Source organism: Vicugna pacos, unplaced genomic scaffold (genome assembly GCF_048564905.1).
Source record: "Vicugna pacos unplaced genomic scaffold, VicPac4 scaffold_18, whole genome shotgun sequence".
Taxonomy (NCBI): domain Eukaryota; kingdom Metazoa; phylum Chordata; class Mammalia; order Artiodactyla; family Camelidae; genus Vicugna; species Vicugna pacos.
Window position 1 is genome coordinate 51,425 of NW_027328739.1, and position 21,334 is coordinate 72,758.

The 21,334-nt window shown below is 42.3% G+C and overlaps 2 long non-coding RNA genes across 2 annotated transcripts in view; both read left to right on the top strand.

The window, feature by feature from the left end:
- The first annotated feature begins 1,028 nt into the window (after nt 1-1,028).
- On the top strand, nt 1,029-11,968 carry LOC140692894 (uncharacterized). Its single transcript, XR_012068500.1, has 4 exons — nt 1,029-1,198; nt 9,675-9,800; nt 11,051-11,109; nt 11,827-11,968. It is a non-coding gene; the product is annotated as an uncharacterized lncRNA (long non-coding RNA).
- An 809-nt stretch (nt 11,969-12,777) lies between these two features.
- LOC140692893 (uncharacterized) overlaps nt 12,778-21,334 on the top strand; it is a 49,025-nt gene continuing 40,468 nt past the window's right edge. Inside the window, exons 1-2 of the long non-coding RNA XR_012068499.1 lie at nt 12,778-13,049; nt 15,600-15,714. This is a non-coding gene — a long non-coding RNA (uncharacterized lncRNA). The remainder of the gene's footprint in view (nt 13,050-15,599; nt 15,715-21,334) is intronic.

Below are 21,334 nucleotides of genomic sequence, written 5' to 3' on the forward strand. Positions count from 1 at the left end.
TGGCTGGGTGAAGGCTCTGGGGTTGGAGACCCGGCGGGACAAGCAGGAGGGGCCCCACCTGGCTCCTCCCGGCCCCAGCGGCCAGGGCCGGTAAAGCAGGAGACCCACCCGAGCAGTTTGCGCTGCGGGCGGGAGGAGGAGGGGCGCGCACGCGCAGACGGACAGACGCGCGGACTCCGGAACCCACCCAGAACACGTGGAAGCTGGCGGCAGCCGGTTGCTCCTGGACCAGCTGCTGGAAGAGGAACACGGCCTGGGGTCTGGGCCGCCGCTTGCCCGCGGCTCGGCTGCCGCTGCCGGACAGTTAAGTGGGCGCTGGTGGGGGCGCGCTGCTCGGGGACCCGGCGGGTGACGCCTGGGCTGTGCGGCTGAGGATGCGCCCAGGGAGGGGTGCGGAGGTGAGGTCCCGGCCGCGCGTCCCGTTGGGACCCTGAGGCGGGTCCCAGCCGCCGCTGTGGTTCGTGGTAACCCCGGTATTAGTAGTTCCTGAACACCGCGTTTTTGCCGCCGCTTCTACCCAGGTTTAGGAGAGCAGGTACAGCCCCGGGAGTTGGGAGGGCGCGTGGGCGGTTCCAGAGCATCTCCGACTGGCCCTCAGACGATGGCCTGCTCCTGGCAGGCGGGTGCGGTGCGGTCGCGGGGCCTCGGATGGAATGGGGACTGCCCCATGAGAGCCCCTGGATTTGCTCCCATCTTACCCGCGACCTGACCTTGGGGGCGGCCTCTAAAGACCCAGGTTAGTGGGACTCAGGTTACAGGTCAGTCTGCTCCTGGGAGATGGGCTCGGTGCGATCAGTGTGCTGGGATGGCTGCAGCAGCAGCGGGAAATTGTTGCAACCCCCGCGCTCTCACAGGGCAGCCCCAATCCCGCCATCGCAGCTGCCGCCTTTCCCTGACAGCACAGCACCCGCCTTCCAGGAGCAGGCTGACCTGTAACCTGAGTTCCACGAACCTGAGGCAGCAGAGGCCAAGCTCAGGCCATGCGCTGGGGAGTTTGAAGCAAATCCAAGGGCTCCCATGCTCAGAACCCATAACCCGCCACTGCCTTCGATCACACCGTGCCCTCCTCCCGACAGCAGGCTGACCTGCGGACCGTGCCTGGAGCAGCAGAGGCCGAGCCCTTGACAGGCCGTGGGGGAGATGGGGGCAAGTCTACCAGCTTGCCAGGTCGCTGCCCATCTCCCTGCCGCTGCCCCAGGTACGTGGATCACTTGTTTTCAAGTCAGTGGTTTCCTGAGAGGCAGGCGTGGTGCAGTCAGGTGGCGGGGGCTGCAGGGGGGGTGCTGCCCCAAGGGGAGCAGGTGGACTTGCTCCCATCTCCCCCAGGGCCAGACCTGGGGACGGCCTCTGCTGCCCCAGGTTTGCAGGACGCATGTCATGGCAGCCTGTCCCTGGGAGGAAAGCTCAGTGTACTCGGGGCAGTCTCAGTGGCTGACAAGGATTTTAGAAGTGGGCTCTAGCCCAGCATAACTAACTATCCTTTCTTCTCTTGCTTCCTCAGTTGGTGGCTGTATCGGCTTTTTCATTATAGGTTATTGCGAGATAATGAACATAGGTTTCTGTGCTATATAGAAGAAACTTAACTTAAAATCTCTTTTTATATATAGTGGCTGACATTTGTAAATCTCGAACTCCCAAATTTATCCCTTCCTATCCCCTTTCCCTGGTAACCTTGATTGTTTACTAAGTCTGCAAGTCTGTTTCTGTTCTGTAGATGAGTTCACAGTGTCTTTTTCTCTCTTTTTTTACATTGCACATATGAGTGGTATCATTTGGTATTTTTCTGTTTCTGGCTGCTTTCACTTAGAATGACGATCTCTAGCTCCATCCATGTTGCTGCAAATGTTTTTATTTTGTCCTATTCATGGTAGAGTAGTATTCCAGTGTATAAATATGCCACAACTTCTTTATCCAGTCATCTGTTACTACATTTAGCTTTCCTCCATGTCTCGGCTCTTGTATACAGTGGTGCTGTGAATACTGGTGTGCAGGTATCTTTTCACATTGGAGTTCTTTCCAGTTATATATCCAGATGTGGGATTGCTGGGTCATAGGGTAAGTCTACTTTTAGTTTTTTCAGGGATTTCCATGCTTTCCATAATGACTACACCAAACTAGATTCCCACCAGCAGTGTAAGAGGGTACCCTTCACTCTACAGCCTCTCTAGCATTTATCATTCATGAACTTCTGAGCGATGGCCATTCTGACTGATGGGAGCTGATACTTCATTATAGTTTTGATTTGAATTTCTCAGTTTATTAGTGATATCGAGCATTCTTTCATGTGCCTATTGGCCATTTGTGTCTTCATTGAAGAAATGCTTGTTTAGGTCTTATGCCTATTTTAAGATTGAGCTGTTTGTTTTTTTGTTAAGTTGTATGAGCTGTTTATATATTCTGAAAATTAAGCCTCTGTTAGTCGTATCATTTGCAAATATTTTCTCCCATTCGTAGGTTGTTGTTTCCTTTTGTTTTACTTATGGTTGTCTTTGCTGTGAAGAAATTTATGAGTTTAATTACGTCCCTTTTGTTTATTTTTTTCTCTTATTTCCATTGCTTGGGTAGATTACCCTAGGAGAATGTAGCTAAGATTTATGTCAGATAATGTTTTGCCTATGTTTTATTTTAGGAGATTTATCATGTCTTGTCCATCTGCATCTTAAGCCTGTACTCAAAATCTGTGCTTCAGTTTTGAATTTTGAGCTTCTTAGAGAAAATCTACTCTTAGCTCATACATCAGATTCAACATGTCTAAAGCTGATTTCATAATCTTTTTTCTTGCAGCGTCTCCACTTATTCAGTGGGATAATCATTCTTCCAGTCTTGAATACATAGAGGCTTGGAGTGGTCTTTGATTTATCTTTCTCTCACCACCCTCCACATTTTGTCAGCTTCTTGAACTGTATGTTTTTGGTTTCAAGTGTCTATTCTGATTGCTGATACTCTGATGAAGAGCTTTCATCCCTGATACATGAATTTTTCCTTCTGCTGAATTCTTGGATATTCTCTCCCCCCCTTTCAGTCAACCTAGAGTTTTGGTGCTCCCACATCTACAGTCAAGTCAAAGACTTAACACAACCAGATCTCAGCCAGGGAGTCTCGACCCTTCATCATTTTGGACTTACCTTATTTGTTCCAATCATTATGTAACTTAGCCTCCTAGGGTAACCTGTGCCTTATTAAAAACCAGGAGTCACCAGCCTTTTCCTATCCAGTCCTCAGTTAAAACAGCTTAGAATTGCCCTGAGAACTAGTTGGAGCCCCATCCCCTTCATAGAGTCTTCCCTATTTATTCCAAATACTTCTAGCTCCTCTTTGTATTCCTGTACTGTTTATGATCAGTAGTCTGTAATCTTGGATTTGAGTACTGACTTGGTACCATTCCTGGGTGGTTTCCAATGTGTCTCCTCACTTAGCTGGTAACTGGAGAAGACTCACTTGTTCAGCCTCCTTTATACCCCTCACCCTGCTTAGCATCGGGCAATAACAGGCATCCAGGCAGTGCTTACCTTCTTTATTTATTCGCAGTGGTGGTGGTGTGGATTATAGCTAATAACTATTAATTCAGTGTTGCAATTAAAAAAGAAAGCCAAGAAAATCCAAAAAACTTTATCTCCATGTTCAGTTTAGTGCTTTACCTCAATAGTTTTCTTAAGACTGTGTTTACATTCACATAGTGTTCAGTGCTTGTACAGTTCCCTGAGGCAAGCAGGTGAGATGTCATTATGTTTGACTTTCACGTTACATTTCATATTGGATATATTTGTGCAATGACAAAACCTTCTTTTATAAGTAAACAGTCAGAAGCCCAGAGAGACTAAGAGCCTAACCCAGGGTCACCTGGTTAGTGTTTGGCACAGGCCAGGACCGCAGTTCACATCTTCCAGCTGATCCTCTTCCAGTGCCTTTTCATTCCACTGCTGGGAAATGTAGCCCCATCAGCCAAACGGCCAAGTCACATTGCTGCCCCTTTACCTGCCAGTGATGGCAGTGCTACAAAAAGTGGCAAAGTAAAGGTCAGAAATAGGAGTGATAAAAGACATGGAAGTGCTGGAAATGGATCCTCAACCTCCTCCTCCCTACTTGAGCGCCTCACAAGTGTCCCACTCTGACAGTGCTGTTCATTGTTTATAACATAGCCTTAAAATCAGACTGATCTTTTATAGGACATGCTTTTATCCTGGTCCCTTTCCTGCTAGTAGTCACCGTCATGGGCAGAAAGTGCCTGGCTGTGCTCTGTTTGTCACGTAGGTGGGAGGGAAAGTGGGAGAGGGAGTTGGTTGAACTGAAGCCGAGCTTTTTACAGCTCTGTTGTTCTAGGACCAGAGCAGTTCCACTCTTGCTTTCATCACCTCTCCACCTCTGAGTCCCAGCCACCCATTCCTGCCTGCTTCCCCACATGCCACGTCCTGGGGGAGGACAGAGTTGTGGGCAATGCCCCCTCCGCCCTCTGTTCTGGGAGGTGCAGGAGTCTGCTTTAACTTTTGAGCTGTTTTGGTAATTGGGCTTTTCCAGCTTTTCTAGACATCTCCTTTCCAGCTCTGAGAAATTGGAGATGTAACTTAACCATACATGGACTATACTAATGTATTCAGTGACATTAGTGTCATGTTGTCTGTAAGGTGTTCTGTGACTGGATAGGAGGTTTTTTATCTCACAGGATGCTTCACATCCAATTCTAAAGGCCTAGAGGCTGCAGTACACTGTAATCCAAGTCCTTACATGTCTGTAAGGTAGACATGAACATTATTTGATAATATGACCATATGTTCATAGATTACGGTTAGTCCACCGGCTCTGTATCTAATGAAAGTTTAAATACCAAACGCTTGAAGAAAATTTGCGGGCCATGTCTTTTTGCCTGTAAGTAGTTGCAAAAACTGAAATCACAACTCTACCACAAGCCACAGTGTTTCCCAGTAGAGAAAGCCCTCTAATTTTACAACCTCTAAGTAATGCAGTGGTTCTTTGAGTGAGATGAGGGATGCCAGAGTATTTTTTGGGACACTAGAGTGGCATGACAAGTATTCTGGGACTGGTTACAGTTGAATCTCTACTTCCTATATCCTGGACTGATTACAGAGGCAATGTTAGTGCGGTAACCATCTTGTGGATGCAAGTGTAGCTAGGAAGACAACAGAGAAAATAGAAGGGATACAAAGTAATGGAGGGACTTCATAGCAGTACAAATGGTGACTTTGACACCACCAGCTGCTGATGTGAACTTTGCAAGAATTTGTGAGAAGTGGTGGGTGTCATTGCAAGCAGGAGAGTCCTGCAGCTTTTGGGGTGAACAGGCAAAGGGGAGAGCAGATATGGTGGCTATCCAGGGGCTATTTTTTCCTGAATGTGAAAATGTCCAGTCCCCTGTTCAATTTTGCAGCCACAACTTCACATGACTCAGGGCATTATTTCCACCAGAATACCATAAAAATATAAACAACCTCTGTTTCCCAAAGTGTTTGTTCTCGATCTGAGATGACTGTCCTGTGGTGGTAGGTAAGTGGGCGATGGGGCCTATTACATCACCCCCTTTCACTAGAAGTCTACCTCGCTGCTTTTCAACCTACTCCTAGAGGTGCTGTCATTCTGTTACACCTAGGCCTGTAAGACGGGCTTGCCTGAATCCTCACGTGAACAGGTATGGTTATGTGCAGTTTTAAAAAATTGCTTGGGTCATGTGGTCCTTTGTTCCTTCCAATGGAAATCACTATTCCAGAGCAAATAGTATGCATCTATACAAACTATATTGTTTGTAAGATGTCTTCAGAGGTTTTGCAGTAGGTTTAAGTATTTGCTTGATGATGGCATCTTGATTGATTGAAGGAGGCAACCCTCACTAGGGGCATTGTGTGCTTTCTGTCTGAGAGTTCCTTTACTGGCAGCAGGGTGATCGTAGGCAGAGTTAGAAAGTTACCTGATCTGAGAAGCCGAATTTGCCCACAGCTGGGAATTGGCGGAAGAGTCTGTTATGGAAGGAAAGCTTTAGGATTATCTGGTAGCAGAGTTCTGGGATCCAAACCCTGGGAAACCTCAGCTTTTGTAGAGCATGTTCTGTAACAATAGGCTATAGGATAATTTTTACACTTGTTATAGGATGTAGAGTTGGGGAAAGGCTTAAAAGTGCAAGAACCTTAAAAGAGAATCTCCGAATATTTTAAAGAAGACAGTTCTCAGAATGAGAGCTTTTCTGGAAAAGACTAGCTCTTCACTTCACAGGGGAAGCAGGGAGCAGGTGTAACTGCACTTACGGTAACTTCAAAGGTAAACCTTACCCTCCCACTTAGCTGTTTCCTGGTGTAGGTTCATCTCCCACATCTGTAGTTTTAGACCTGATGTGTCATTTTCTGGTACTCCATTCTGCTTCTTAGTGAGAGACTGACCCAAAGTCACATAGCAATTGAAAAATTGCGCAAAGGTCTTTATAGTTAAAAATGTAGACCTGTGGCAGGGTGCTGCATTTGCAATTGACTTTCAGTACAGAGAACACTGAAAAGAATGCAGTGTTATTTCTTTTTTTATTCCTTTAGCCTTTGAATAGAAGGTTTTCTTTGCAGAGTTTCTGGAGTACATCAGAACAAGCAGGAGCTAAAATAGCTTTAAGAAAGCTCCAGTATAGACGTTGCTTATAGTGTGGTATCTGTCTTATGTTAATTCTTTAAAGCAGGAAGTTGTAACTCTCAATTTCTTAAGCAAATATAAACATTCTTGACTCTTATTGACATTCTTTGTGAGGTGAAGCTGCTTTTGCTTCCATTCTGAGCATTTAAAGGCCTTCTATGATACTTCTACCAGTCCTCAGTATTTTATTTTCCCTCTGTTGTGAACTTGTTTTTAAATTTGAAGCAGATATAAATATCATTAACTTGCTACATATGTAGATATTCAGTGTTACATAGTCAAAAGTTTGTGTACATCACATGTATCTACATAATTCCCCCCTTTCCAACTGTGTTCCTGATGAAAGGATGGTGGGAAATGGCATTATGGGGATATGTCTTACAGTACACAGTGTTTCCCCTGTTCCCTCTACCATATCTGGATGTTCTTTCATCTTTCAGCTTCTAGACTTACTTGCTCTTTTTCTTAAGCCAGGTGTATCTCATCCCCCTGCGCACACACACATGTGTACACACACACACATTCTACCGTAGGGAGTAGCGTGCACCATCCAATTCTCCCACTCCAGCTCTGGACCCACCCACTGGAGGCAGTGTCTTGCACGAATTCATTTGTAAGTTGCTTTTTAAAACTCGAGTGGTCAGGAAATAGGACTGATATCCACACCTAGTAGGCAGGCCCTCAAGGACAACTTCTATGGTTAATGCCAGGTTATCTTAATGTTTGACTACCTGGGTTTCATGTCTTCCTGTGCCACCTGTGTGACCCATGATTCCCACATTTCTGTCTCCTGCTAGAATTTTTCTCTCCAACTCTGGACTCTTACAATCTTCTACTGATTTGACATCTTCAATTGAAACTCTGATATCTTAAAAGCAACATGTGTAAAAACTGAGCTCTTTGTTCTCCTACCCCCAAAACTGGTTCTTCCTGCAACCTCCCCCATTCAGTTAGTGGAAACTTAATCCATCCAGCTGCTTGGGTTAAAAATCTTGGAGTTATTCTGACTTTCACTGACATACCACATGAATTCTGTCAATAGATCTGGTTTAACACTGCCTTTAAATCATATCCAGAACCCAGCCACTTCTCACCATGGCTCCTGCCTCCAATGCTGCCTCCCTGCCCTGAGCCACTGTCCTCTCCTCCTGCACAGCCCTTTTCAGAGGCTTCCCACCTTTCATCTCTGACCCGTTTCGACTATTCTCACCGGGCAGTCAAGTGAGCCTCGAAAACCTAAGTTAGATTGTGTCGTCCTTTTGCAGTGCCTCCCCATTTCACTCTGGGTAAAAGCCACAGTCCTTACAACGTCCTCCAAGGCCATACAGGACCTGCACTGACCTTTCTCCGCAGCTCCAGCCGTGCCCCCATTCTGGAACATGCGAGGTGCGCGCTGCCCTTGGTGATGGTTATTCCGCCCACCTGGGACTTCTCACCTCCAAGTCTTAGTTCTAACCTCAGTCCTCAGTGTGGCCTGCTCTGGTATTTAATACAACATCACCCTCATCCCATACCCTCAACTCTCTTTACCTTGCCCTTTTTTGATTTTTCCATGGTTCCTCTTTCCTATCATGCCACCTCCTCTGCTGCTCTGTTGAGTGAATTGTCATCTCCACCCCCCAATCCAGCTAGACTCCAACAAAGCTCCGTGAGGACAGGAATTTTGTTTTGCTTATTGATCTATTCCAAGTGCCTAGACTAGTCCTGGGTACATAGTAGGCAGTCAAAAATTATTTGCTGAATAAATTTAAAGACTATTTTAAAAATGAATCATCCTTTCAGGAACGGGTGAGGATCAGAAGCTGCATAAAGGAAAATGGTGCAGTAAATAATGATATTTGCCTGTTGTTCTTTGTGTGATATATATATATGTGTTTTAGTCTTAATTTGGTATCCCAGTTTCTTAATTTAATAGCTGTATTAAGGTGTAATTTACAGGCCATGAAATTCACACATTATAATTGTGCAAGTCAGCCATTTTATCTATTTCTAGATTTGTGCAACTTTGTCCTCATAAAGTCCCCTTGTGTCCGTCCATATGCAGTTTGCCCTCCCCTCAGTGGCACCCTGATTTTATTTCTTATTTTTTTTTTTGGTAATCACATCTCAAACGGATAATTTACACAGCAGTACTAATATAGCTTTGCACTTTTTGAAATGACACACTTAAATATGAAATTAGCGGTCATTGCTGAATGTAGGTAGCAGTATCCGACATTGGTGAGAAGAATGGACTTGAGTGTCAAACTGGCTGCAGTCTTACCCAGCTCCACCATTTACCAAGTTACCCAAATTTTCTGCCTCAAGCTCTTTATCTGTTATATGGGGGTAATAATAGCAGCTTACAGAGTTGTTGTGAGGATTAAGCAAACAGGGAAACAAAATTTAGTATAGTGGCCTGCTTATGTTATTACCTAAGAAATGGGCTTATGTTATTACCTAAGAAATAGCCTTGCAGGTAGAGGGCAAAATTCAAATCAGTTTCTAAAGTATATGTAAAATATAATCCAGTTCCTGCCTGGTTTGTAAACACTTATGCCTACTGAAGAATTTAAAAGCAGGCTAATTTCCAACAGAAAAGATCATTTCTCAGCATTTCTTTCAAAGAGAGCTGCAAAATCACTTTTACTAACTAAATGTTCCATGCCCAACTCTGACAGAAATTTGACAACAGGGACGTAATTATCTACATTTTTGTTAAAATGATGCTGACCATCAGGAAGTGTTCTCAATTATATTTTAGCCTTTATGTTGAGAAATACTGTGAGACTTCTTCTAAATTAATGGGTGGGGGCATTCATTGTAGCTCTTGTAGCCTGATAAGCCTGCACTAAATTATCTTTTTTTAACTTTTAATTAAAGTAATAAATTAATTTTTTGCTGGGGGTGGTAATTAGGTTTTTATTTATTTATTTTATATTTAGAAGAAGTACTGGGGATTGAACCCAGGCCCTTGGGCATGCTAAGAACATGATCGTCCACTTGAGCTATACCCTCCCCCCTAAATTACCTTAAATAAGGTCTTTTTCTCTGTTTTGTTACTTTATGTACAGATGCACAAAGCAGGGTCATCAGAAGCCTCTCAATCACGAAGATGATAATAGTGAAAAACATTGCGCAGTGACAGTGAATCCTTGGCATATGAAGAAAGATTGTAAAGTCCTGAATGAATTAAGAAGGTATTGTTACATTAACATACATGTAAGCATGGCTCTCTTACCTTAATTTTCACTTTATAATGAAGATAATCCCCACCCGTCAAGGTTGCTTTGTTTGATAGAGGGCATATCTAAATCCTTTTCTGCAAGTTTTTTAAATAAGAAAGAGCAGCTAATTTATCAGAAGTGTGAATGGTGTAATCTGGTCTGTCTAGTATGGTAGCCACGAGCCACATGTGGCTATTGTGAATTGAGATGTTCTATAAGTGGAAAATACATAATAGATTTTCAAGACTTCGTACAACAAAAATAATGTAAAATATTATTAATAAGTTTTAAAAGTGTCAATCACACTTTTGAAATGATAGTGTATTGTATATTTTGGGATAAATGTAATTATTACTGGAATTAATTTCACTTGTTCCTTTTTATTTTCTAAATGGAATTACTGGAAAATTGTGACTTGCACTATGTTTCTATTGACAGTGCTGGCTTCTAACTTATTGCAAATAATATGAAAAGAAAACTTTGATTAAAAATTTTGTAATTGAGTAGTTGATTTACATCATTTTAGTTTCAGGTGTACAAAATAGAGGCTCAACATTTTCATAGAATATATTCCATTTAAAGTCACCATAAAATAATGGCTATATTTCCCTGTGCTGTATGATACAGCCCTTTAACCTATCCATTTTATGCGTAGTACTTTTTACCTCTCAATCCCCTAACCCCTTCCTGCCTCCCCTCTTCTCCTTCTCCCCATTGGTAACCACCAGTCTGTTCTGTGTACCTGTGAGTCTATTTCTGTTTTATTATACTCATTAATTTTTTTTATTTTTTAGATATACATATAAGTTAATACATAGAATATTTGTTTATCTTTCTCTGACTTATTTCACTTAGCATAATACCCTGTAGGTCCATCCATGTTATTGAAAATGGCATTATTTTATTTTTTAATGGCTGAACAGTATTCCATTTGTGTGTGTGTTCATGGTATATATGTGTGTGTATATATATGTATACATGTATATATACATATATATATATATATATAATATACCACAACTTCTTTATCCAGTCATCTGTGAGTGAACATTTGGGTTGTTTCAGTGTCTTGGCTATTTTAAATAGTGCTGCTGTGAACATTGGGGTGCATGTGTCCTTTTGAATTAAATTTTTCTCCAAACATATACCCATGAATGGGATTGCTGGATCACACGGAAGTCTATTTTCATTTTTTTATGGAACCTCTCTTCTGTCCTCCATAGAGGCTGCACCAATTTACATTCCCACCAACCGAGTAGGAGGGTTCCTTTTTCCTTAAAAGGTAAAAAATTCTCTACATTTACTACTTTCCTTTCAGTTTAGGACACAGTTTGGCAAAAACCAGATAGAATTTAATAGGAGTAAATACAGTATTTAATTTGAATGTCCATGCATTATGGATAGATATGTTATTGATGAGTAGGTTCCATATTTTTGTAGGTGCAGATGTTTTTATAGCTTCACAGACATTTCAGTCTTGCAGAGAGGAAAATTTCTTTTTATTTTGCTGAACTTGTCCGGGTGTCTTTATCGGACTTGGTCCAGGCCTGCAGAGGTGAATACACATCCAAACCTGAACCATTTGAATGTCTGCAAGATTTTAAGAGTCTAGAATATCAGATCTGGACTGTAACTCTGGTAAATGACATCAGTGACTGGACTCAAGAAAACTCCATTTGAGGACAAAACCTTTCATAAGCCAAAAAGGCTTTGAAATTGTGACAAAGCCAGAGACTTTTGTGTGCCACTTATGGCCACAAACCCATGAGGACAAACACAGGCCTTCTGGAGTGCCAAGGGAATTCCATGTGAGGAGTCCAGAACTCACAGGAATCCAACAAGTCCCTGTCTGCCAGAGCACCTTCATTGCTACTGTGCTGTTTTGAGTAAATGTCTTTTCATCAGGTTCAAATTTGTTTGTTGTTATTTTTTTGCATAAAAAAACAACTTGTTCCCTGGTGAAAGTAAAAGCCTAACATTTTCTGATTTCTTTTGACAGAGAAAACATGAGCCTGTGGATCTAACCTCATCTGTGATGGTCTGCAGCTGGGAGCAACCAGATCAGTGTCAGTCCCCTTGCAGCCATTGGCTGGGAGCCTGCATGTTCCTTGGAATGGTATTTGAAACATGTCACACTAGCCTTCGCTGTGGGCTGGGAGGCGAGTCAGTCAGAATCTGCATTATGGAATGTATGTTTCAGATCTACAGTTAGGAGATCTTTTTTAATAGCCAGAGAATATAGTCATAAATATATCTATTAATGTATTTATGCAAGAACCTTTTTAAAGATTTTTTTATTATAAAAAGTTACCCCCCAAAATTGAAAATGAAAGAACAGTGGAATTAAAAATCATCTGTACCTTAATTATACATAAAGAATCATAAAATCCTTCTAAACTTTTTTTGTTCAAATGAAGATATTTTTCCCTTCCAAAAAGGAAAATTATTATTTCACATTTTTTTGCTTTCTCCTTTTATTATATATTCCATATCAATAAATATAAATCTTTTAAGTCCCTTTTAATGGCTGTTTAACATTTTATTGAACAGATATGTAAATAGTCCTAGGTTTCAGAAATTTAAAAAATTGTCATTACAATACCACTGCAAAGAATATTTTGGTGTTTCTATTTTTAGTTACTAATTTGGACTAAAAATTAACAAGTTTGCTTTTCTTCATCTAAAACATTGGTTATTTTATGAAGGAACTGTAAGGATTTTAAATAACTTTTCAGTAATTTCAACAAAGAAATTATCTTTAAGGCAAAAATGTATGATGGATTGCAAATCTATTTTTATTATATCTTCACTTTTACCAGTGTGACATATGTGTGTGTTTACACAAGTGCTTTAACTACCAGCAACGTAAGAAAAATCTGTGTACTAAAAATGTGAAAATACTTTCCCGGTTTGTGTTTTCATTCTCCCAATATAGGTTTTGGATGACAAGCTTGTATTTGCAAAAGTACACCCCCTGTGGGAGGTGTTCTGTACATACACTGAGATACTGCACATAATATTGCCTCTGAAGCCCAATGATCTGAAAACCCGGTCCTCAGCCTTTGATAACTTCAGATGTTTTATGAAAGTCCTCCAAGTGGATGAAAGTATCAACAACCGGAACAAGAGCTTTTCTTTGCCCTATTTGAGAAGAGCTCAGTGAATGACTTTTATATTCAAGATAGAGATACATTCTCCAATCCAACCACCAGAAACCGCATTGTAAGTCTAAACCGAGTTTAGCTGCTGTCTTGGGGGTGATTTAGAACCTGCTGTTGAATTATCAGTGATTTGGTTTGGTTGTTTTGATTTGGTTTTTAAAAGCTGCCCATAAAAAGGAAAAAAGAGAAAGAAAAGAAATATGCCTACAGATTCCTGTTAGGATAGTAAACAGTGGCTGGTTAGTTACCTTGTATAAACCACAAGCTCTCTTAGAACATTTTTAGGTTTACATCATCCTTTCTCAGATCAAGTATCAAGTAAGGGACAGTGTTAAAAAAAATTCAGGATTAACAGGTTTGTGAGCTCCAGGATTTGCAAGGCAGCTTTCCCTCCCCATGGTGTAAGTCAAATGGCAGAATTGAAATAAAGCACCTCATGTATCCTCCAGTGTTAACAGGAAAAGGCTAATCTTCTTGACCTTGTTTCTTCCTGGGTAAAATGAAGATAATATATCAGGAGGCGACAAGCTCATTTAAGGCAGGAAGCATGTTGTCTTGTTCACTGCTGAATCACAGGCACCGGGAAGGCTGAGTTTAACGAGCGAATGAATGAACTGTACTTCACCCACAGTTACCATGTGGGACAGTGAGGATTAGAAGCTAAGAGCATAGACTCTATAGGGTAGGGCACAGCTCAAGTGATGGGGTGCATGCTTAGCAAGCATAAGGTCCTGGGTTCAGCCCCCATAACGTCCTCTAAAATAGACATATAACCCTAATTACCTCCCCACCCCCCACCAGAATTACCTTATTATCTCCCCACCACCAAAAAAAAAAAAGAAGTGGCCAAGAGCATAGACTCAAGCTGGAACACCTGTGTTGGTTTCTCGCTGTCGACCTTGTAAATGTCATTTACCCTCTGTGTCTATCAAGTTCCTCACGAATAAAATGGGGATAATTGTAGTACCAACCTCATAGAGATGCTATGGGGATTAATGAATCTGTGTCAGTGATACAACTGCCCTGGCTTATATTAAGTACTATGCATCTGTCAGCTCTTTTCATAATTACTGACAGATGTTATTATCGACAAAAGACGTATTAGTTCTTTGAAAGAGAAATGCATGTTAGACCATTTCATTTATCACTTTCTGTAATTCAGGCTTTTCCCTCTGAAATACCATTTTATGTCTGTACACTAGAAAGCCACAGGGCTTTCCAAATTTCATCTGTCTGGGTTCTTGTCATGATGGCAATACTGCAGATTGCTGACATTTTTTAGGGACTCTGTCTGAGATGACAGCAACCCCTCAAATTTAGGAGCTCTTCTCTAACTGATAACATCTCGCTAGAAATGAAGTTTTTATAATGTAACAGCTTCAGACGCTTAATGATGCCATAAATGCAAGGATGTTATATCTAAGCTCTTTAAATAAATCCTGTCATTGAAATAAAGGAAATACTATATTATAGCCCTCTATGACTTTGTTATCTTTGCTATCCATTTATCTGACTCTCTAAGACCAAAGAAAGCAAATACTAAGATTGATCATTACTACTGTGTGGTACACGTATTTGTGGATGAAGACAATATTGAAATGCACTGTTTAAGATATTAAAATGGACACTAAACAGCTTCTTGATGCACATGCATGAACAGAACAGGGAGCTGGGTGCAGGGAGCAGACACTGAGCTTCCTGGATTAGAGACCCAGCTTAGCAGTCCAGCCCAGCAGTCCACATGTTTCATATTTATGTTCCAGCAAAATTAGCAGTGAGAGTCTTAAATGAACTTTGGGGACACTTGCAAACAGCTGTCATGATTACTATTGTGGGACACCAGGATTCTACAGTGTTTAGTTGGCATCTGTGCATAACCAGTTCTTTTCCACTAAAGCTTCTTGTAATTGCTGGTCCCACATCCAGGTTGAGGAATCATCTCATGTGGTGTTTGGGAGGGAGGTAAGTGGAGTCAGGACCCATGTTAAGGCTGGGTGGGTAATAATCTGGTGCTAGTACAAGAGAAAGGAAAGTAGGTCAGGTGGGAAGGAGAATGACTGGATTTAAACTTTGTTTCTTGAGTAAGCTAAATATATGACATCATGTCAAGTTACTTTGTTGTTTATATTCCATGTGCTGTCACCGAATAACTACTGAATTGTGGGGACAAAAATGCCTGGGTTTTAGAATTGACCCTGCCCCTAACCTGCCAGAGTCCAGGTTCCTCTGGGTGCCCAAAGAGGGGGCTGGACCATCAGGTGTCCCTCCACTGCAGCAGTTTGGGCACTTGGGTGGCCTAGATTTTTGCTGTGGAAGACTGGCCCAGTTGTAGGACATTAAGCATCTGCAAGGCTCTCACTAGGTACCCACGGTGGTCACAGGACTGTGACATCCAAGCGTTCCTTTCCACCCACGTTTGCAAATGACCCTCAAGGGGTTAATATTAATCCTGGGTGAGAATTATGAAAAATTATATGGTACCTCCATCGCTCCTGGCAAGTGAGGGCCCCTTATTTACAAATGACCACAGAGTGTTAGCACCAGATTTTATCAACAGAACATGTGAACATTTTGTGACAGTGACACTCACCTCTTTGCTTCTGATTCCCAGTGCCACTTCAACCTCCATCAGAGGACTTCAGCTGCCCCAGCGATCAGGGCCTTCTGTACAGGGAATGGGCTCCTCCTCGAAGCACAGACAAGCAGCAGCCCTTAGGTCTCATCAGGTGAGCTCTTGTGGAGAGCACTCCAGTGGGAAGGGCTCAGGGTTGTCCTCATGGCATGTGAGTGTGACAGTCCTCCAAGAGTGTTAACAACCAGGAAGCTCACAGGAGCTCTGAGCTTCGTTGCCCCAAGTTTTTACTGCAGGCTTTATTACAAAGCCATGATTTATTGGGTCACTACCAACATGGGTATCCCAAACCCTAACTGTAAGTCAAACCTTTCCTTAGCCCTAAACTTTGAGCCCCTTCCTCTCCTGGTGGCCACTCACTTGTCACAAAGCTCAAAGCCCCACTCCTCTAATCACATGGTTGGTGTCTCTGGCTGGCCAGTCCCCATCCTGAGTCATCTCATGAACACAAGCCATCCAAGGTTCCACCATGAATAGCATAGACACTCCTATCTTGGGAAATTTCGAGGCTTTAGCGGTTGCTGCCTAGGAACTGGGAAAAAAGACCTACCAAATTCTTCATTAAATAGGAGTAAATGTTATATTTCATTTAAATTATAAAATAAGAGAGAAATTCTCACTGCTTTTCTGTATCTGCTGTTCGACACCGTTTCACTACACCACGTGATTGTAATGTCGCGCTCAGCATGTGTCTTCTCAGAGCACCAGCGCCGGCTGCTCCCCGGGAGCTTATGCTGTTTGGGCAAGGCTGCTGGGGGGATGGAGGCCAAGGACAACCGAGAAAACAAAAATAATCGGGCAAATAAGGAAACAATGTCAGATTGAAATGAAGAAATAACACAGTGTTGAGATGGGAGACTTGGGAGGAAGTGAGTTAAGAAAGCTATCTTTAAGTAGGTTACATGTGAGCTGAGATGGCAATAAGGAGGCTGGAATTTGAAGATCTGGGAAAAGTCACCCATGGAATAGAGGCAGCTTGTCCATTGGCCCTGAGGCACAAATGTGCTCAGCAGGTTTGAGGAGATACTGGAGCCAGAGCTGGTGAGATTGATGAGACGCGAGGTTTAGAAGGGCATCAGGAGCACGGAAAGGAGTGTAGGCTCTAAGCGCAGTGAGAAGCAGTCATGATTGCTTAAGCACTAAAGTAATTTTCTCTCACTCACATTTTGCAAAGATAATGTGGAGAATGTATGGCAGTGACCCAGGAAGCAGGGAGGCCAGGTAGGAGGCTCTTGGATTGGGCCAGATGAGAGATGGTGGGAGCCAATGAGGAATGCGTTTGGGGAGTGGGGCTGACAGGATGCAGTTATGTGCTGGCTTTGGATGGTTAGGAGAAGAGGAGGGTCAAGGTAGCCCCAGGCCGGTCTGGAGCCAGGTGTCTGTTCTTTCTTTTCTCAGTGCCCCATGCAGTTTCCCACCTACTTGGGCAAACCTCTTAACCTTCAAAGTGAGGGTTTTAAAACACTGAAGTCTATTTGTTGTTTCACATTTTATGGAAAGATTCAAACATGTACAGAAATAGAGAGAACAGTACAGCCAGCCTGCCTGGGTGTTATCAGTCACCCAGCTCCAGAATTATAAACTCAGAGTCACTGTTGTTGCATCTTTCATCTCCATCTCCTCCCCTCCCCCACTATGGGGTCATTTTGAAGACAATCCTACATAGCTTAACCTTTCATTAGTGAAATGACAAGGTCTCTTTCAAATAAAATTGGAATATTCCTTTTTTTTAGGGTTACAAAATAATTCCCTGCTTGTCACAAAAATACACTTTTAAGTAGTTTTGGGGTTGAAATCAAGATCCAGACAAGATTCAGACATTGCAGCTAGCATATCTCTCAAGTGCGTTCTAATCTATAATTTTCCTGTTTCTCATTTTCCTTGAAATTGCTGAGGGGTTTCTCTATTTCCTGTTTGGCTGATTTCATTCTCCCCTATGGTGTTAGACTTGTTTCTCCATCCTATGTATTGGCTTTAGCTAAGTGATTTAATCCTCCCCTAAAAGCTTGGTCTGATTGAGGTTCAACTTTGTGCAAAAATATTTGTTATGTGAAGTTTTGTACTCCTGTTATAAGGTACATAATATTACAGTTGACTCTCTTTTTTGTGATGACAGCAGCCAAAAATGATTGTCATCCGGGGTCATTATTTCATATGGAATTTTATTTCATGTGGTCATACTCTAATTTCCTCCCTCAATTATCAGCAGGATCAGTCACGAAGAGGCACTTTCTCCTTAACCCGGGTTATCCTTTAGAACACAGTTTTAAAGGAGGATATTTGTTAATATGTAAATATTTAAAATTGATAATTTTTTTTCTTTTTAATTTTTTTTCTAATGGAGGTACTGAAAATTGAATCTAGGACCTTATGCATGCTGAGTACACACTCTGCCACTGAGTGTACCCAATCCCACTTGAGATTCATATTGATTTGATATCTTCCTTCTGTTATTTATTTTTTTTGTGTGTTATACAGAATTTGAAGGCAGGGCAATGGGTTTGACCGCTCTTTAATCATTCTTTATGGGCTTTTGGGGTTTGTGTGTGTGTTTGTGTTTGTAAAGAAAACAATTTTCCCACTATTTTAAGTATGTATTGCTAAGGCAATTATGTTGATTTTTTCCCTGCTCCTGGTCCATGTATTCCCTTGTTACTTCCCACTAGTGGCCCCTTGAGCTCTGTGACAAGACTAGCATGTCATTAATCCATGTGGAAGGAAATCTGAAGAGATTTATTCAAGGAGATGAAATTTGTAGACAATGTATTGGAAAGTATTGTGAAAGTTGTTCGTTAAGAGAAGGTCTGAGGTTGAATTGTTTAGTGCACAGAAATCTAAGCTATGAACCACCAAGACAATTATTAACTCCAGGAAAACAAAGTAGGGAAGAAAAGGTAAGACTAGCACAAATTGCTACAGCTTTGAATAGTCTGTACAGAGTAATAATAATGTAAAGCAAGGATACTGAGCTGATGAAAATTATAATGTAATTGTATTAAAAGGTTGGAAGAAAGAAGGTTTGGGTATGTAGATGAGATGGGGTTTGAAAGAGATCTGAATCCTCATTTTCCGAAAAAGAAAGTTAAATAGGTGATACATAAAGCTGAAAAAGTCAGTAGGCTGTGTTACAAGGATATTAATCAGAGAAAGGGAGTAAGTATTCCAAGAGTCAGCAGTAGGAGCTGAACGTGGTTGTTTCTGGCCAGGAAATGGGGCAGTTGTTGGGAACTGCTCCTTTTTACAATCGGTGTTCGAGAACTGTTTGACTCTTTATTGAATGTATGGCATTAGTTTGATGAAAAGAAATCAAAGCTGAATTTTGAAAAATTTATGTTAAGAATTGGGATGCTTTTGCAGAGAGAGATAACAATCAGCAAAACTACATTTGAAGGGATCCTCATTATTCCTTGCATTTCAGCAAGGACTAGGAGGCAGACATCTGTTTAAGGTTCAAAAATTCTGTCTGACCTTCCTGCCGACTTGTAACCTTTGGAAGTAATGAACTCCCCGTCACTGTAAATATCCAGGCAGAGGCTGCCTGACCATCTCTCTAACTGTAGCAGGGTGTGTTTACCATTGGGCAGTTAGAGCAGGCAACTTCTAACATTCTTTCAGTTTTGAATTTGGCATTTTCAGGATGGATAGTTGATAAGAATGTATTACAAAAAGCTTAACAAGGGAGTCCAAGACATCTCAAACCCATTGCCAGGGTTTTCTCTGCCAGACACCATCCTGAGCCTGCCACCCGTGAGCCAGGCCACAAAGCTCAGTCACATAAGAATGAACACACTTTGTCGCTCCTATCTGATTTGGCATCGGGCTCAGCCCTTTTCCCCATGGAATGGTCCACGCCCATGTCTCTGACGATGGAGCTGGTCTCACAGCAGCCCTGTGAGCGCTGGTCCAGCCCAAGGGATTCCTGCGTGAAGTTTTCCAGGATTCCAGGCTATTCTCAGAGCTGAGTGCCCCTTAGGCTAAGCCCACGGAACTCATCTCAGCTCCAGACTGAGCTGGAAGCCTCAGAGAGAACTCAGAGCTGAGGAAATCCACAGGTTTTACCCAGCACTGCCGAGTCAGCAGTGAGCCAGTTGAGGGAAGGATCAGCAACAGCAAGACACACCTGAGCCGCCATCTCATTGTTCCGCCTCATCCCTAAATCCTCTGTGTCTGCCTGTCTGTGTCGGTCTCCCTTTTAGGATCAGCCTGGCACCACTTCATGCCCTGCCTCCTTCCTTCTAATCTTGCCTCCCTGGCCTGTTCCATCTACTCCAGATTAACTGAGAAGAGGTTTTAAAACCTAGGAACAACAGACGTGCTAGATACAAAGAATACAGGGCAGTGTCTTCCTCAGTCACATCCCTCCTGCCCTCTCCCATTCCCACAATGAGTTTTATAAATATTTTGTCAGACAGACATTGCACTCCCAGTTGTTATCATTATCAGCCATTTCCTTATTATCTGTGGTTTACGATGCATTTGCTCCAGGGACTTTCCCGAGATAAGGCAGGAGCAGATGACTGAGCCACTTGTTGATGTCCACTTGTGTCAAGCCTGTTAAGAATGATTTTTGGGGGGATTTGTTGAATGTGCCAGACTGTCCAGTGAGTGGTGATGATCCCCTGCATCTGCTCTGGAGTCGGCCTCGTCCCCTCCTTTGCTCTGTTCTCATTTATCTCTCTTCAGCAGGTGAGCCAGTGATCTGTACTTCTATGATACATAAAACACTTCTTATTTCATGGTAGAATTTGGGGGCTGCTATGAAAACGCATATGTTTTAAGAGTGAATTGAGTCGGAGGTTTAAACTTAAAGACCCCTTGATTTAGAATCAGAAATTAATATGATGGAGGGAGGGTATACCTCAGTGGTAGAGTGCATGTCTAGCATGCATGAGGTCCTGGGTTCAATCCCCAATGCCTCCATTTAAAAAAAAATAAATAAACCTAATTATGCCCCCCAAAAAAGAAAAAATAAATTAACATGAGGATGAAGCTACAGAGTGATTATTTGTGTCTTCTGAAACTTCCTTCTGTCTTTCTGCAAGAAATTCTAAGGAGAGAAGTTCGGAATCTACTTTGCTTGGCTGGGCTATTACACTCAGATGCTCCTCCTGGCAGCAGTCGTGAGGGTGACTTGCTTTCTGTGTGGATATTTTAATCAAAATAACTGTACCTGTGGGTAACTTGTCTTTATTCCTTGTTACCGTGCTTACTTAACTTAGAATGACATTCTCCAGGAGCATCCATGTTGCTGCAAATGGCCCTATATTGTCAGTTTATATGGCCGAGTAGTATTCCATTGTATAAATATACCACTTCTTTAGCCAGTCATCTGCTGATGGACATTTAGGCTGTCCCCATGTCTTGGCTACTGTAAATAGTGCTGCTATGAACATTGGGATGCAGGTGTCATCCTGAAGTAGGGTTCCTTCAGGATACATGCCCAGGAGCAGGATTCCTGGGTCATATGGCAAGTCTATTCCTAGACATTTGAGGGAACTCAATACTGTTTTCCACAGTGGCTGCACCACACTGCATTCCCACCAGAAGTGTAGGAGGTACCCCTTTCTCCACAGCCTCTCTAGCATTTGTCATTTGTGGATTTTTGAATGATGGCCATTATGACTGGTTTGAGGTGATACCTCATTGTAGTTTTGATTGGCATTTCTCTGATAATTAGTGACATTGAGCATTTTTTCATGTGCCCATTGATCATT